General features: G+C 43.0%; 1 protein-coding gene across 2 annotated transcripts in view; it reads left to right on the top strand.

Moving 5' to 3' along the window:
• Nucleotides 1-17,574, top strand: part of Pdzrn3 (PDZ domain containing ring finger 3) — a 226,564-nt gene that overhangs the window by 180,209 nt on the left and 28,781 nt on the right. The window lies entirely within an intron of this gene.

Here is a 17,574-nt window from a genome sequence, read left to right as displayed (position 1 = left end):
CCCACAGCAGGTGACTTGTCATGGCTTCTACATCAGAACATGAAATTTCAGTTGAGACGGAAGGGGATATTTTCAGTACAACCCAGCTAGCTTATCTTCATAGTGTTGAGTGCTTTCTATTTAAATATTCAACCCCATCTTGAACAAGGAGGTTTGACACAGTTCTTGGTAACCTAACTTGGCAGTTAAGGATTTTCCTCCTGAATCATTCTACTTAAAATAATAATAATAATAATAATAATAATAATAATAATAATAATAATTTCCATAAACAGAAAATCACAGCCCTGTAAATTTTTTAATCAGCAGGGTTAAATAATATTAAGGCAAACAAGAAACTGAGTGTGTATTTCTTGATTTATAACAATAAATGGCAAATTAATGCATTTTTTTAAAGCGCCAAGCTTGACTTTAAAAAGAATTTGAGTGCTAGTTGGGTGTCATTTCTGCATGAGCCACCAGAGGGCGGCTGCTCCTAGCAAGACAACTGAATGTGCTTGCTGCCTGTGTGAACAAAACCTAATGATAGCATGATGACCCTGGGTGAATAAAAGGTGTATCTGTCTGTCAACTTGCTGCAGTGAGGCATAAAAAGTCAATGTAAACATTCCGAGGTTTGGAACTGTCCTACCTGCTAAATTGAGGCCGCTTAAGCCTTAGAAATACACCCGGCTTCCATCTCCATGCTTAGGACTTAATGGGACACACATCCTGTTCCCAGCAGTCTAGGGATCTGTGGGAGGTCTTGGGCAACAATGTTGCCACTGCTGGTGATCTGGCCCATCCCTCATATCATCATATGTATGTCCTAACCCTCAGTTTGCCTGGTGATCTGGGGGCTTCCTTTTTGAGCTAGACATTTAGAAGTGAGCTGAGAAGAGTGTAGGACACCATCAGCTAAGCAAGGGGCTGTGCTAGACTTGGCTACTGCAGAAGGAGTAAGCAGAATGGTAGTTTACAAAACTCCATGCTTGGTTTGCTACTTATGGGCAGCACCAAAAGTATCATTTAGCTTCCATTCAGATGAGTTTCATATGCATTTGTAATAGCAGCACCTTCCAAAATCCAACTCTATGATATCTGCAGCAAATCTGTGCCAATTTACTGTTTTATTCAACTATATTATTTGTGCTCTTAAGCCCCAACAACAGTCTCTAAAGAAGGATTCTGGACTCAGTTTGGTTTTTACTGGGTGAATTTTTGTGGGGCTATTTCTGTCTGAAACATTGTTCAGTGAGTTGCTGATAAATGACTTCCATCTGAAATACATGTTGTCAGCAATTTAGGGAGCCATGCAGATTTATTTTCAGGGAGCCCAAACTACTTTTCAGACTGACTACCCTGTGCAGGCTAAGTAAAATCCCTCTTTCCTCCTATTCTTTGGGAATCCTGAACCATAGAATAGAGGAATTCACAAAATACTTGCAAGAATTAATCATTGTACCCTCATCCTTATTATGCAAAATCTTATTAGAACAGTGAAATTAGGGTTTCCATAAATTACAGTTCTAGAAAGTCCAGTGTGTCTGGCTTCGGTAAGCCTTCATAACAGCAGCACAAGAGGATCAAATATTCTAGGGCTCTGGCTTGATCCTTTCCTCATCCAGAGATAATTCAAAGAGATGCTCTTTATTAGGGCCATTGGCAAGCTGCCTACAATTTCTTTGGGGGGCTGCTGTGAGCTTAATGGTGTAGAACAATGGCTTTGCCTCTAGTTGCACACATACCTTATTGTACCTTTAATCACATTAGGAAAACAACAGCTCACCAACTTGCCTGCTTGTTAAAGGGTTACACAAAGAACCCAGACGCGTCAGTGGTTGGCACCGTGCATTCAAGGATATGCTGAGATCTTGGGGAACACTTGAATACTTCTAAGAAGACAAGACAAGCCTCCTCCTGCCCTGGGGCTTTTCAGATCAGTTGAGTGAGGCAGTTCCTTGGGCTTTTATAACTGCAGTATTCTAGAAGGGGCTTCAACATAGAATCTGTGTCTTCTGGAAATGTGGCATTTAAGTTAGCAGCTAAAAACATTAGCCTATCAGATAACTTTGACCCCTAATTGAAATGAAAAAAATTGCAGGTGATCAAGGGTGCAATCTTCTCCTCAGGGAAATTGGATAGCACAGAAAGTCTTATATTTAGCCTATTGGTTCTGGGGCTGGAGATGGAGGCCAGATAAGGGTGAGTGCCAAGTTATGGGTGGGAAGAACGGAAATCAGGCACGGTGAGGTCTATGACTCTGTTAGCTGGGCACCTGTGATTCCAGGCAGGGTAGAGGCCAGCTGCGCTAGCAGAGGAAGTAGAATGGCAGCTGGGTATTTTGAAGGTCTTATTGTGGAGATTTGGGGAAGGGATACAATAGCTCAGAGATAGTGTTTCTCCTCAAGTCCCTTGGGGATTCTGTGCAGTGGTAATAATCTTTGATATTTTGATGAGACAAGGAAATAACTCTGATAGGGAATTTTATTTCCAACTAGAAATTGTAACTAAACCACTTGCAAATATCTACATTACCTACAGCATGTGTAGTAGGTACTGGTAATATGCTAAATATCAATCATCTGTTCCCATCAAATCCACACAGCAACTCGAAGAGAGGTGATATTATTATTCCCAATCAAAGACGAAGCAATTGACATGCAAAGGAATTATAAGTGGGGTTGGGTGTCGCATCCACACCACAATTCCCAGGTCTGAGAACCTTTCTTTGTACAAATCATTTTCAGCAATACATTTCAGTGCATACATGAGCAGTGTTACAGAGAGACTGAACGGGGATGAAGTGTTTCCGCCTGGGCTAGAGACGTGGCCTAGTGGAGTGCTTGCAGCGTAAGCATGAGGGCGTGAGTTCCATCCCTCACACTTACAGAAGCCAGATACGGTTGTGCTTGCTTGAAATCTCAGAGCCGAGAATACAGAGACAGGAGGAGCCCACAAGCCCAGATCTCAGTGATAAACCTTGGGTCAGAAAACAAAGTTGATGGCTACTAAGAAAAGATGCTAGAGGTTGACTTCTGGCCTACATATACACAGGGACACACATTCACACAGACACTCATGCACATGCATTCAACAGAGGGGGGAGGCAGGTGGGAGAGAGTGTTGACATTGCTTTTGGCTTTGTATGGTTGAAGAGCCTGTATTACAAAAGCAGATCCCCTTGCAGCTTGCCATTTCATGAAAAGACACTCTGTGAAGCCATGAGGAAGGAAGATGGGTAGTAGATAAAGAGTAAGGATCTCAAGAGTATCAGGAGGGTCCCAACACCCCCACCCCCCCACATCCCCCACCTCTCCACTCCCCCACTTCCCCTCCCCCCACCCCCGCCTAACTTCCCAGACATTTCCCAGAATGAATGACCTTAAAAAGCCGTGGTTAAAGTTGTGCCTTCTAGTGTAGGGTTGCTAGTTTTTAAAAAGCATATACTTTGCCCAGAACACAACAGACATCCTTGTTTGTGACCCTTTCCCTACCAACCCATTAACTAGTAGGCTAGGAAAGCCCAGGTTTCTCTGGTAAATACAAATTAGAATCAGCAAGTTTATGAGGCAGGCTGGAAACTTGACTGCACACAATCCTGTTTTCATATTTAATTAGCAGCGTGCAATACTCAATTAGATGAGTTTACTACTGTAGAGCCACTGTGGATCTGCTGTGAATCAGCCGGGCCGTGGGGTGATTAAGTATGGACAGAGTCAGTGGCAGTTAATTGGATGAACATAAACTTGACCTCCACACAGCAGTGCTGAACCAGGCCAAGATATCCTGCAAATAGGAGTGTGTTTGCTTAAGCAGTCTGTCAATGCTAAGAGCACTGTTTTTGAAGCTGTTTTCTCTCTGAATTCATTTTGGGTGAAGCAGGTTTGAAAACAGAAAGCTTACCCAGGCTTAGCAGCAGGCCTGTCATCCCAGCCACTGGAGAAGGCCGAGGTAAGAGGATCACAAGTTTAGGACTACTTGGACTACAGCATGAGTTCAAGGCTAGTCTGTGTAACTAGTGAGACCCCTTTTACAAAAACAAAGTTTTTTTTATTATCTTATTTCTTTCCACCTAAGTAAATTGAGACCCCTATGAGCATGGAACTGTTTATGGCTACAAGCGTCACTATATAAATGTGCGTGTATATTTGTCACTATATGTTATTTTCTCATTAAACAATGAGTCATAAGTTGCTTTAATGTTAAGAAGTGAAAATAAAATGGCCTGAGGTAGAACTGGGCCCTGTACCTTGCATGGAGCCTTCCCAACATGCGCTGCCCACTGCTGCATCCCTGCATGCAGCCTTCCCAGCATGCCCCACCTACGACTGCAGCCCTTCACCCATGCTGTACCCTACATACAGCCTTCTTACCATGCCTTGCCTATTACTCTGTCTCCACACGAAACCTTTCCCTCGCGCCCTGCCCACTGCTGAATCCCTGCATGGGTCTTTCCCACCCTGCCCTGCCTATCACTGAATCTCTATATAGCAAGTTTCTACTCTGTAGTGCTAGTAGGGTATCCCTACACTGAGAATTCCCACCATGCCATACGATACCACTGTGTCCTTATAAAGCATACCACTGTGCTTCCAAGCACGTTGGTGTCCTGATATTGAGCATTCCTACAATATTAATGTATTCTTACAGTGTGCCCACTGTGTCCTGCCCACCGCCATCTCCCTCATTTCTCTCTGCTTCATTCCCATGTTACCATATTAATGGTGCTTTCCCCGTTACACTGGGCATTCAGGAAGTCTCACCATTCTCCAGATAATTTCACCTGAGTGCGTTGGCTTCGTTAGTGTTTTCGATGACTAAGACGAAAAGAAATGGGTATAGTAAATAGGCACATAGAAAGAGAATAAGGAGCTGAACACAGTGGCTGTGGTTGGACCAGGCAATGCGAATGGAGCATGGAGGGGGCTGTATAGCACTTGTTACTTTGTTCACTCAGCCCTAGGGCTCAACCAGCCAAGCAGACATGCGCCAAGGGTCTTCTTCTCAGTCTGTGTTCAGTGACTCCCTGGAACCATTAAACTAAAGGGAACTGCTTAACGGTGGCCTTCAGAACTGTGTGTCCCTGGACCCCTTCTAATATCACCATAAGCTTCCTGCCATGTTCATCTGCCCTGGTCCTGGGCCCTCCTTCAGTAGCCACATCTACCTTTTCCCTCCTCTTAAGACTGCAGTGGCCTTTCCCTTCAAAGACCTTCTCTGATCACGTCCTCTCCCCATCTTGTTAATCTCTGTACAGTTTCCTTCTAGTACTTTCTAAAACTGTCTTATCACCTGTATCCAGCCCTGCCTCCCACCAGCCCCACCTGAGAAAAATGTCAAGCCCCTGAGGTATTTTTTCATTGTTCTCTGAGATGCCCCCAGTCCTGCCCATGTAACCAAGTAACTATCAAGACCTCTTTACCAAATTCTGAATGGGAAATATATTGAATGGGCTCTGCTTTCGTCTGAGATGGGTTTTGGCAATGACAAATGAGCCCATGTCCCTATACAAAGCTGCACATTCCCATGAGGCGGGTGTTATAGGGCTATAGGGGAAATAACAGTCCTTTGCTTGGGTCCCTGTCACCCACCCACTTGCCATGGCAGGTAAGAAGAAGAAACATAAGAAAGTGAAAAGAAATGCATGTTTAATAACTGAGTTCTATTGTGCTCATTAGTAATGCAGGAGGGGTCATGGTTAAATGGCAGGGGTGGGGGATACAGACAAGAATGCCCTCAACTATTCCAAGTGATGCCATCCCTGTGCTCATGCCCTGTGTTCTTTGGCCACTGTGGGGTCAAGCAGGAAAACGGGTTGGGTTTCTAAGCCTGGAAAACTGACTTCTAACAGAAGAACCTTCATTTATGTGACAGGTGTCACAATGTTGGTGAAATGTAGTCAGGCTGAGCTGTTGACCATCAAGTGCTGCCCTGACAAATGTCAGGAGTGAATTTGTCCTACTCTGAATGACCCACTTTTCCTCAAGCCACCAAGGGCACCCAAGGGCACACTGAGTTATGAGTCCATTGGTAAACTCCAGAGAAAGAGTCTCTTTGCCCTCTCTGGTCACCTGCCTAGCACAGAAAGAGTTTTCAAATGCATATGATTATACACATCAGTTTATGATAAAAGCATAGGCTGAGATGGTGCAAAAATGTGCAGCCGCTGTGCATACTACACTTGATTTAAAAGTAAAGATGGAGGACAGTTTAGATGTCAGTGGGAGACTCTCCCTGTGTGTCCTTTCGTCACTGGTTGTCAAAGGTGTTCCTGGAGCAGCAGGACCCTCCCCCGAGACCTACTGAGGCAGCAAGTCTAGGACTGAGGCCACCAATCCATGTCCCATGAACCCTCAGGAAGCACAGTGCATGTTCCACGCGTCTCTCTTCTTGGCTAAGCTGAAAATCCTAGAAGAAAGTGGACTAGTGCTTCCTGGCAAGTTTGCGGAAGTCCTTGTCAGATGCGTAGGCAGCACAGAAGTCACATTGCAGACACTTAGCTACAGACAGAAAGCTTAACCATCTGTTGGCTTTCAAAAGTTGTTTTTCTTGGGAACCTGTTGTTTTTTTAGTATTTCACTTAACGCCTCACACATAACAGGCAAACACTTGACTAGCATATCCATAAGCCATCATATCCCCAAGTCCATGCTCAATAACATTTCCTAAGTAAACTATCTAATAATGTCCCATCCACCGTGTAAAGTAGGATGCTATATTTTGATTGTAAAAGTTATTTGTACTTAGTCTGTGTGCCCCCACAGAGCCACCGTTTGCCTTCTTCATAGTACCCACTCTGCAGCAGCATCCTCGCTCCTGCTAAGCCCATACTTCTCCTGCTTGTGCAGACACTCCCCCCCCGCTCCAACAGTAGTTAGGACAGTAGTGCAGTTAGTGTCCATCAATGTGTATGGTGATGGGCAGACTTCTCCTGCCAGAGCAGAATGTAATTTTAAGACAGGCACTGCTACTCCTGTGAACCTTCATTTTCGAAGTCTGGGAAGGAGTAAGTTTGGGTAGGAACATCCTTCCGGAGATGAGCTGTACAGCTATGACCATGATGATGAGACACAATAGCTGACTCCACTTCCAGGGGAGGCAATTCAGGTTACATTCTCACTGGATCTTCAAATTAAGCATCATTGGCTGGGCTGGGGGGTAGCTCATCCCTAGCATGTGTGCAGCCCAAGGTTCCATTCCCAAAACCACAAAAAGAAAAACAAAGTCATTGACGGATTTTTATTAGTTACCTTTCCCCTTTCTGTGACCAGATGTCTCATCAAAACCATCTAAGAAAGAAGAGCTTGTTTGGGCTCACAGTTTTTGGGGTACCGTTCATCATGGGAAAACATGGCAGTTAGAGCATGAAGCAGCTGGCATACGTCTATAGCCAAGAATCAAAAAGATGGGAATGTTGGCATCCAGCTCTCTTTCTCCTTCTCATGCAGTCCAGGACTCCAGCCTGTGGGGTGCTGCCACCCACATATCCAGGAAGGGGTTTTGCTGCTTAGTTAGGCCTTCCTGGGAACACTCTCATACACACTCTCAGAGGTGTGTTTCCATGGTGAGCCAAAATCTGTTAAGTTAACGATACAGATATAGGAAGGAAGGCATTGAAGAAAGAGTACTTATTACCGACACCAGGCCTCCTTTATCCATATATTCACTTTGGGACGATACACCTACAACTGGCCTTGTCATAGCTCAGTGATACTATATTGATTTCTGTGATGACTATATTGTCCTCTACAACTGTGTCGCCCATTGCCAAGGTCATTCACATCATCACCAAGAGAAAAGTGAATATAGTCCAACAAGAGGCTCCAGTAGGCCACACATTTATGAGTTCAGTTCAGTATATAGTATTTTATTACTAGTTAACTCCTTACTGGGTCTGACTTATAAATTCTACTTTGCCATAGACATAATCATATGTTAAAAAATATACAGTGTATATAGTTTGGTGCCATTAAGTGGTGTCTGGTAAGGGATCTAAAAAATCAATCTCCTGTAGATTGGGGGCAGGGGGTGGTCTACAACTGCCAGTCCCTTGATTTTCACTAATGCTTTGTTGTTTTATGTTATCATGGGAGACATTGTTGCTTATGCTTTATTCTTGTCAATATTTGTTGCTATTGGACTTCTTAATATTTCAAGTGACTACAGAGAGGTACATTTTATGGTTATTATGTCACTTCAGATCATTTTAATGAGATTCTAGATTTTATGTCTTATGTATATTTTTTAATTCTGAGTTTCCTTTTTCTGCATGAAATGCCTGATGAAGTTTCAATTTCTATGTTGAGTTTTCCATCTTTTTCTCTTGGCTTTCAGGATTTCTAAAAGTATAGCCTGTGTACCAACTCATTAAATCAAAGTATTGGAAAATTTCTCCCATACTTGCAGAGGTCTGTGTGTCTTTCTGACATCTTTCAGGGAACCAAATACATCTTTTTTTATTGTGGTTTGCATTTTGTGTCTGTTAAGAAGTGTGCTTTCTACCTCAAAGCCATAAAGATAGCTTCCTTTATTCTCTTCTATGCATATTTTATAAGTTTATGTACAGATTTACATCAGTCTTGTCTTTCTCTGGTTTTTTTATGTGTGTGTATGATACAGTGTTGGAGCCCAAATTCATTTTCTTCATACATGAATTTTCTAGTAGCCCTTCAATAAAAATCTGACTCTTTACCAGTGAAGAGGAAATGTCAGTTTCTCCAGGTATTTGAACCTGTTCCTGGCTTTTCTATTCTGTCCTGTTGATCAGTGCAATTCAATGGCTATTACATGGCACTATAATTATGCAGTAATTCTTGATAGCTGGGACAAGACCTTCCCCAAGGCCACTTTGTTTGCTTGAAACTTTGCTCATCTGTGAACATGTGATGTTCAACTTGTCAATCAAGCTGGCAGTGTGTTGTTAGTGTTTTTCTCAAAGGGTAGTGGGTTCAAATAGGTATCCTTATATCATTCTTTATATACCTATTACCTTGGATGTGTTTGCATTTACTCAATATTTAATACAAGTATTAAGAAAATATCCAAGAACATATATATTTAAATCTCTTTCTACCCCAAATTCTGAAGGGATATAAATCATAAATAGACATAGATGGAGATGAGATCAACTAGCTATAAAGATCTTTTAAAAAGTATTAAATGTGCTCCCAAGATGGCTCAAACAGTAAAACACTTGCTACACAAATCTGAAGACCTGGGCTCATCAAGGTCCAGATACCACACAATGGTGGAAGGAGAGAACTGACTACTCAACTTGTTGGCTGCCCTTCACACATGTGACATGGCATATACATGCACCCTTCCTCCACTGACACATACAGAATTAAAAAATGTAAAAATTGTTTTTTAACAGTTACAAAATGTTGGATGGTCATGCACCTGTAATCCCGATGCTTAGGGGCTGAGGGTTTAGAAACAGGATCCCTACAGCGCTCTTTCCAGCTAGATAACAGAGTTGCTGAACTCTGGTTTAGGGAGAAACTCTGCCCCTGTAGGGTGAGTGTGATCAAGAAAGATGCTTGGTGTTAACCTCTAGTTTCCACGCTCATGCAAACACGCATGCACCTTATATACATATGCACAAGCACATATATGCATGCATACACAAATGAGTGTATATAAATGTTTGGCTGATATATCTCAGTGGTAAAGTGCATGCATGAGACCCTAAGTTCAGATCCCTGGATTTGTAAAAGACAGAGAAAGGGGGATGGAGAGAGAGAGGTATGAATGCTGCTTTAATTTTTCTCAGTACAAAGTGATCGGCAGGCAAATTTCTTTCCCATGCTGTAGCATTTGTTGCAAAAGAAAGAAGGCGTCTGTCAGACCCCAGTTAGAACTCATCTTTTTATACACACTTTCCCTGCATTTTTCATGCTTCTAGCTAAAGAAATATGAAGGACCAAACACATCTCTTTTGTGAAAATCAACACATGAACTGAATAGTACAGGCAAGATTTCCTATGCACAGCCTCCTACCAATGGGAGCAGAGTTAATTTGAGAGACATCTGGGGGATTCACAGTTTTTCTCCTCGTGTGTTAAGCAGTTTACCCTGACAGACACACTCCTGTTTTGCCATACGTGGCAATCATTTATTCCCCCACCCACCCACAGTGCCAAGGCATATTACATTAGAAGTGGCATGCATCTTAATAAAAGGAAACTGAAGATTACAAGCCAATTTTGTTTTATCAAGCAGCTGTTTTCTATTTGGGGCATCTCAGAAGAGTAGAGGGAAGCTACTCTCCGTTGTAGCAATATTTTTCATCAACAGGAGGTGAAAAAGTGTGTCAGCATTCGCCAGCAATGGTCAACTCACTGTACTATCTCACATCTGCATTGCATTCCTCCTTACCTAGTTAGGAAATGACTGTCGGTCATATCTTAGACACCAGCTATCATGCTCTCCATATATAGGCCATAGCTGTATGTTGCTTAGAGTAGCCTCTTATCAAGGGATGTCTTCTGGCTTCACTGGATCCATTTTTTCTTTCTCTTCCCAGAAAGTTTGTACATCTAACATTTGTAGTGTGGGGCTAAGTATTTAAAGTCTGTGTTGTTCCAGGTGTCTGTCTCACTTCTCCCCAGCTATATAAACTAAAATCTCACTGAAGGGCCCAGGACCTGAGAGGAGGTGTCTATTCCCCAGGGAAAAGGTGGGAGGAAATCACCAATGATAGATGAGCACAAGAAGTTGAGCCTCTTCCCAACCAGCTGAGGGCTTCAGAACCAACCTGACTCCCTATCTAACCATAGTTAAGAAAACCTGGGGGAGGTTCAGTGCTGTATTTTTATCCTTGAATTGCCTGTGAGGACCCAGAACAAGATATTTGGTTGTCATCTTCATGATACACTACTGTGGAGAATGACAGTCATGTACATATTTTATGACCGGACTCTCATGCCATCCTCCCAGTACCCTCCAAGAATAGACACTCTTGTTATCTCCCTCCATTTTTTAAAGATGAGACAGCTGGGGCTACAGAATGGTTGACTTGCTGGGACTCACCCAGCCTGGAGGTAACAGAGATAGGATCATGACACAGGACCGTCTGACTCAGTGACGGGGACATGGGTCCCTCCAGTACGCATAAATAGATCTCTCCTACCTGGCATCATACCATATTATGGAGAGGACAGTCCCTGTCACTGGGTGACTTGCATTCTAGAGAGTGGTGAGGTCAGAGGGGAGATGTTATGCTGCTATAAATGCCTTGGCTTTGTGTGGTTCTTCTACAGCTGCCTCACAGCACAAGGAAATAGTGTTGTTTCCTTCCATAGGATGTGCAGCTTTGCAAGTGAAGTGGGGTGTTGGGGTGATGCCTTACTCCCATGTGAGGTCTGGATGTTGTTGAAGAAGGAGCAATATTTCACTGCATATTGTCAAAGTCTAGAATCATCATGTTGTCCCAAAGAACTATTTGCTGAAGGCCTACTGCATTCTCCAAGTCACAGCTGAGGGAGACACTGAGAGCCCTGGTGTTGTGGGCTACATCAGGTACCCTTTCACTCTGTCTTTGCTAGGAGATCCGGGGTCTTCTTTTGGCTCTGTCATTGAGTAGTTGTCGAAAGGTGCCTGTGCCTCTGTGCACCGTACAGTCTCCCTTCAAAGCCTAAGGGAAAGCTCTTCTACTTGGTGCTGGGAGTGTTCAAGTCTGTGCTGTCTGGAGGTCTTGGAGACATGGGGCAGCTCTGAATGGCAACATGTCAGTAGTCAAGGCTCTAGGGACCAAAAGAGAAAGCAGGATTAGAGAGAGTGAAAGCAGCCAGGCTTCCAAAACTAGGGGTTACAGGTATCCATGGAGACAGGTGTAATGGTGGATGTGTGTCTAGAAAGGCCAACTTTCTTGAACATCATTGGTGCTAAGTCATTTCTTTGAAAGGAACAATGGAGAACGGGCTATAGGGGAAACACAAAAGGGCAAGACTTCTTTGAAATGTATAGTTCACTAGGAGAAAATGTTCTTATTTCAGCATTTCTTCAAGTTACCAGGTAGAGACAGTCACTGGGCATAATGTCAAACTTGCAAGGTCACCATCTTCACAGTGCTTTCCATCCAGAGGGGTAGAGACATTCATTAAGTTCTCCCAGAGTAGTGATGGCACATGACAAGGACTAGAAGAACCAAGGGCCTGACCCAGGCATTGTGGCTGGAAACATGAAGCTGTCAACCTGGCCAAGTCTCCAGGACAGGAAAAGCTTGTGGTCTTCAAGGGTTTTCTCATGTACTATCTCACATGCTGGCTCCAATTCAGAAAAGGTTTTGTTTCCTAGGATAATCTCACATTAAACATGTACCACTCCAGTTAGCACATATGCAAATACTTAGGAAAGTAGACAGCACTGTGTGACCACAATGTATATTTAAATGAAAGAATGTTTGGGGAAAGCAATAAAAATATTAAACACATCCCCATCATGCTAAAGAACTAATATAGGGGAAATGGGTCTTGCAGTCACAAACCTAACATGCATACTTATTTAGAGCTACACATCCACATAAATCAAAAATATCCTGTGTCATACAGTCTGCATTACAATGCCCAGGACATGGCCAGAAATTTCCTCCATGCACATTTAAGCCATGATACCATGCTTGGCCATGAGGCCATCTGTGAGGCTGGATGACATGAGGTCAGAGCCAAGCTTAGAGAGCTTTACACTGTTGATTTCAAACTCTGCTAAGAAGAGACTTAGAGGGAAAAAATCTCAGTGCCAAACAAAAGCAGGGGGAAATTTACTGTTGCCTAAAGCAACTCGAGCAATATGTGCATCCTCCCATGGCTGTCTGCGCAGGTCCCTGAGATGGGAATCCAGGTTTTTGCCGCTAGCAATCTCATTGCTTTGCTCAGAGCCGCACAGCGTTCAGCTGAAGCTAAGAGTCTGCCTCCATCCAGCTGGGCACCCTGGCTCTCTATACTGAATCATTAGCCCCATCCTCTCGCTCTACCCTCAGATAGCTACATTCTGTAAACAGTTAGTTACATTGCTTTTTCCAACCTCAGCCCCCAAGTTCTCACCCCACTCCCCCATCTCCTCTCTCTCTCTGGAAAACCCCTCCATTTCCTAGCATTCTAATTGCATTATCAAGTGTCTTGTTTGGTTCATTAACTCCTTCCCAGATGATTTCCTCCTGGTAGATTTCTAGCAAATTCTACCATTGTCTAATAAATCATCTTAGAAAATGCTGCAGGTTTTTCTCTCATGGAGAGATTGTATCCACAACGCTAATTCCTACATCCCCATGAACACTCGTATTCTGCCTCCTTTCAAAATAGCAGTCCTTTGGGGTTCAGGATTAAAACAGTTCACAGTAAATGAGAGGTTACTGGATTGAGCCAGGCTAACCCCTAAGGTTACCCCAGTGAGAACTCCATTGGATCATTCCCAAGGTTATTTCATCATCTCAGCAGACTGTCAGGCTAGAGACACAGCTCCGTTGGTTATAATGCTTGCCTAGCATGCACAAAAACCTGGGTCTGATCCTCAGTGCTAAATAAATCAGGTGTGGTGGCACATAACTGTAATCCCAGCCCCTAGGACCCGAGTCAGGAGGATCAGAGTTCAAGGTCAGCCTTAGCTACGTAATCAATTGGAGGCTACCCTGAGCTAAATAAGACCTTGTCTCAATAAAAAATAATAAAAGAGCCTCTTCCAGTGACCTCAGTTAAGACACTTGATTGATGCTGACCCTGATAGTCAGGGGTTATCCCAGAGGACCCAGCACCCAGATACAGTGTCACCACGTAACCAAAATGGAGACAAGAAAATGAAATCAAACGGATTTGACTGAGTATCCATTGGATGGGAAAGGATGTGGGGTCCATATCCTGCTTCTAGGGTGTAGCAGGATGGTTAAGGAAAGAAATGCGGAATTGTGTCGAAGAAGATGGCTAATGTTGAGGCAACCCGTGTGAGGTAACTGGAAACAATGTGGGAGGTCTTGGGTACCCGGCTAACAAGGCTCCTGACATTACACCATGACTGGTGTGGTGTCTTAGTGGTTAAAGTACTGACTACACAAGTATGAGGACCAGAGTTCAGATCGCCATCACCTACATAAAGAGTAAGTCAGAGGGTCCTGTGTCTGCAATCCAAGCCCTGGGTTTGCTAAGGCACTTGGATACTTAGTGTCTCACTAGCCAGCCAGCCTAGCTGAATTCCTGAGCTATGAATTCAGTGAGAGACCCTATCTCAGAAAACAAGTTCGAAAGTGATTGAGGTCAATCTCTGACACACACACTCTCTCTCTGTCTCTCTATCTATCTATCTCTGTCTGTCTCTCTCTCTCTCTCTTCCCCCCTTTTACACACACACACACACCTGCAAAAACACACACAAAATCACTATTTAGAGTGTCGTGTCTGCTGCGCGGCCTGTGTCCAAGAACGTGCACAGAGACTTGTTCAACGATGTAAAGAAAACTTTAAGCAGGCCCCAAAAAGGTTCAAGAAAACTTCCTAAGAAAGGCTCCCTCCAGAAAAGCTTCTGCTCTCCCCTCTCCCCTGGCTGGTTCTGCTCTGACACCAAAAACTGATCTGGGCATGTCAGAAGAGGTGGTTAGTCTTTGGACAAGGTCGAGGTCAGGGCGGTTTCCGTGGGCAGGCCTTTTTCAGGAACTTATTGCCCTGGGCATTGTATTGTTTTTAGTAAACATTGTCTTACAGCTGCCTACTCCCAGGCCATGGGGAAGTGGGTCTCTGCTCAAGGTCTGGTGTTCCCACATTAGAGCAATTCTCCAACTTTCATTTAGGCCCAAGAAGGCTCTGATATTTTTTCTATGGCTTTGTACTGTGCTGTGAACTGTAAGGATATATTCCTAGCATTTAATCACCCAGCATACACCTCGTGGGTCTTGTAGTGCTTTTAAGCCATTTTGCACTCTCCACAGAAGCCTTTCTTTTTAAATTTCTGCCTCCTTCAACAAACATGTCACCAATCCTGCATCCCTGGTACTCTCTGCTGCTAAAATATGGAATTATTTTGCCATTCTCATTTTCAGGATCTAATCACAAAAATGCAAGAATCAATTATTATAATGTGACCATTCTTTTAAGCCTTCAGCAACTGCAAAGTTGAGAAGGAGAGTCATTTTATTTCCTACTTTACAGGTGATAAATATCCAAGAATGTCACCATCATTCTTTTCATTCCATTTGTCAGCCACATTTATGAATCTCTGAGAAAGAAGTACAAACTTAACTTTATTTTTGATTCATGGTGGTTCTAAATCTTCCCCCATAGCCATCTCCAAAGTCAGTCATCCCCACTCACTTCTATTGGTTCTTCATGCACAGCCAATATTTCCCAGAATTCTGCATTAATTTCTCATGGTGACCATTCAGTACCTGCATATTTCAGTGGAGACAACTTAGGATTTATACGTTTTAGTAATAAAAGTTGTCTCTATTTGAAGGGAAGGGCTTCAACAAACTATGAATATTTTGGAGGTTCAGTAAGCATACATCATTGTAGTATTCATGCAAGCCCTGTAACGGAGTAATCGTATGTATTATAAATGATATTGGAGCTATGAGACTGAAGGTTTGGGGCTTAGTTTTTTGGAGTCAGGGTAAGTTGGTGTTATGTTTTGTTTGTTATTGTTGCTGTTTGGTTTTTAAGACAGGTATCCATAAAGCCAGAACTGGCCTCAGACTCACTAGATAGTTGAGACTGGCCTTCAACTCCTCTTTCTCCTGCCTTACACATGTGTATTGGGATTGCAGGCATGCATGTGCTATCATGTTCATTCTCCTGCCTTACCTGTTGTGTATTGGGATTATAGGCATGTGCTATCATCTTTGGATAGATTTAAAAACAAAATCAAACCAGGACACAAAGTTAGTAAGGAAGTATGGGCGGATCTTAGAAGAGTTGGGGATGGAGTACATATGATCAAAACATGCTATATGAAATTCTCAAAGAACTGATCCAAAAATTGGAAATGATTTTCATTCGAGGGAAAGGACAGAAATGCTTCCTTCTCTAGCCTAAATTTCCCTACCAAGCTGAACAGAAATGCAATTAAGACCTGCAGAATTTGATTAGGATTTCAGAGAAACCAAAACTTTGTGCTTTAATTGGTATCCCTTCCCCACACACACAGCGCTGTTCTCCATAGTGACTCTATTGGTGTGACTGGAGACCCACTGCTCTAAGGAAGCCTTGCGACAGGGGTGACCGCCTACCTGCACACTCCAGACCTTCCGTTTTCTGCCTGGAAAAGGGTGATGGGGCAGGGCAAAAATACATAACCTTCTCTGTGGAAATCATATGGAAAATGCAGCAAATCACCAAGTGTGATATTGTTTTGAACTGAGTGACCATTAAGAGTTCCACAATAATCTCTGTGAGTTCGAGGCCATTCTGGTCTATAGAGCAAGTTCCAGGACAGCCAGGTTACACAGAGGAACCTTGTCTTAAAAAAAAGAGAGAGTGACACAAACTTATAATCAAAGTTCCTAAACTCTACTTTCTTGGAAATTTTTACATATAGTATATAAAATGTAATATTATATATGGTATGATATTAAATATACTTGATTAAAAGACAGGATAAGGAGCAGTAAATAGATGAGGTGGTACACATGTTGATGTGACTATAGTAATTGCTTTATTTATATATATATATATACACACTATAAACTTTCAATATACACTGTTAAAGCTCAAGTTTTAAAAGCCATTTCATGTGTAACTTTTAAGGGTCCTCAATGTGCTTTCAGTCTCAGTACATAACAATCCTCACTTCACCCTCCCAATCCTTCTGGGCACAGGGGTCCTCTCATAAGCATGTTGTATCACAAGACCTTTGGAAGGAGCTTTACCTCATCTGAAGCATTCTCTTCCTCCTTATTCTCTCTTACTCTACCTGTTTGTGCTCAACCTCTCTTGCTCATGGAAGCCCCCTCTGCCTAGCATTTGCTCCTCTGTCCCCTCCACATTCTCACTCCTGCGCTCACTAGAGGAATCATCAGAGTCTATCTTCTTTACCAGACTATGAAGTCTCTGGGGGCAGGTCCCACTTCTGGTTTTGCCTGCCTTTAGGGTCATAGCATCATGGGTTATTAACTAAATGAATGAGCCCCTGCATGTAAAATAATATGCATAGTGGGTGGTGCATAGAAGATGCTCAGAAGTGCTAAATATCATTATTAACTCAGAGAAACAAAAGGTGGGATAGCTGTCAGTAGGCACCTTTGTTTAGTCCAAGGAACATTTAAAATTCTTACCATAATTCATAATTATTATAATCTGTTTGAAATGTTGTTGGAGAGACAAGATGATAACTCTTAGAAAAAAGAAGGGGACACACCTATCCCCTCCATTTCCAGCAGTCTACCTCTAGGCTGGCACCAGGCTGGCAGCTGATCTGGGCTAGACTGCAGGGTGTGAACTGCAAAAGTGGTGTAATAGAATAGCATTTTCTGGGAGGATCTTACCACAGTCCTTCCAATGGATGTTTTGCTCGTGAGACGAACCACTTGGCCAAGACTTGGCTTTGAACCAAGTGCCATATGTCATTATTCTGTTTCTTTGGATGAAAACAAAGGGAAGAAGAAAACAATAC

The sequence above is a fragment of the Mesocricetus auratus genome, unplaced genomic scaffold, assembly GCF_017639785.1.
Source record: "Mesocricetus auratus isolate SY011 unplaced genomic scaffold, BCM_Maur_2.0 Super-Scaffold_100676, whole genome shotgun sequence".
Taxonomy (NCBI): Eukaryota; Metazoa; Chordata; class Mammalia; order Rodentia; family Cricetidae; genus Mesocricetus; species Mesocricetus auratus.
Note: the sequence above shows the minus strand (reverse complement) of the source record. Positions and strands in the feature narration are given on the sequence as shown.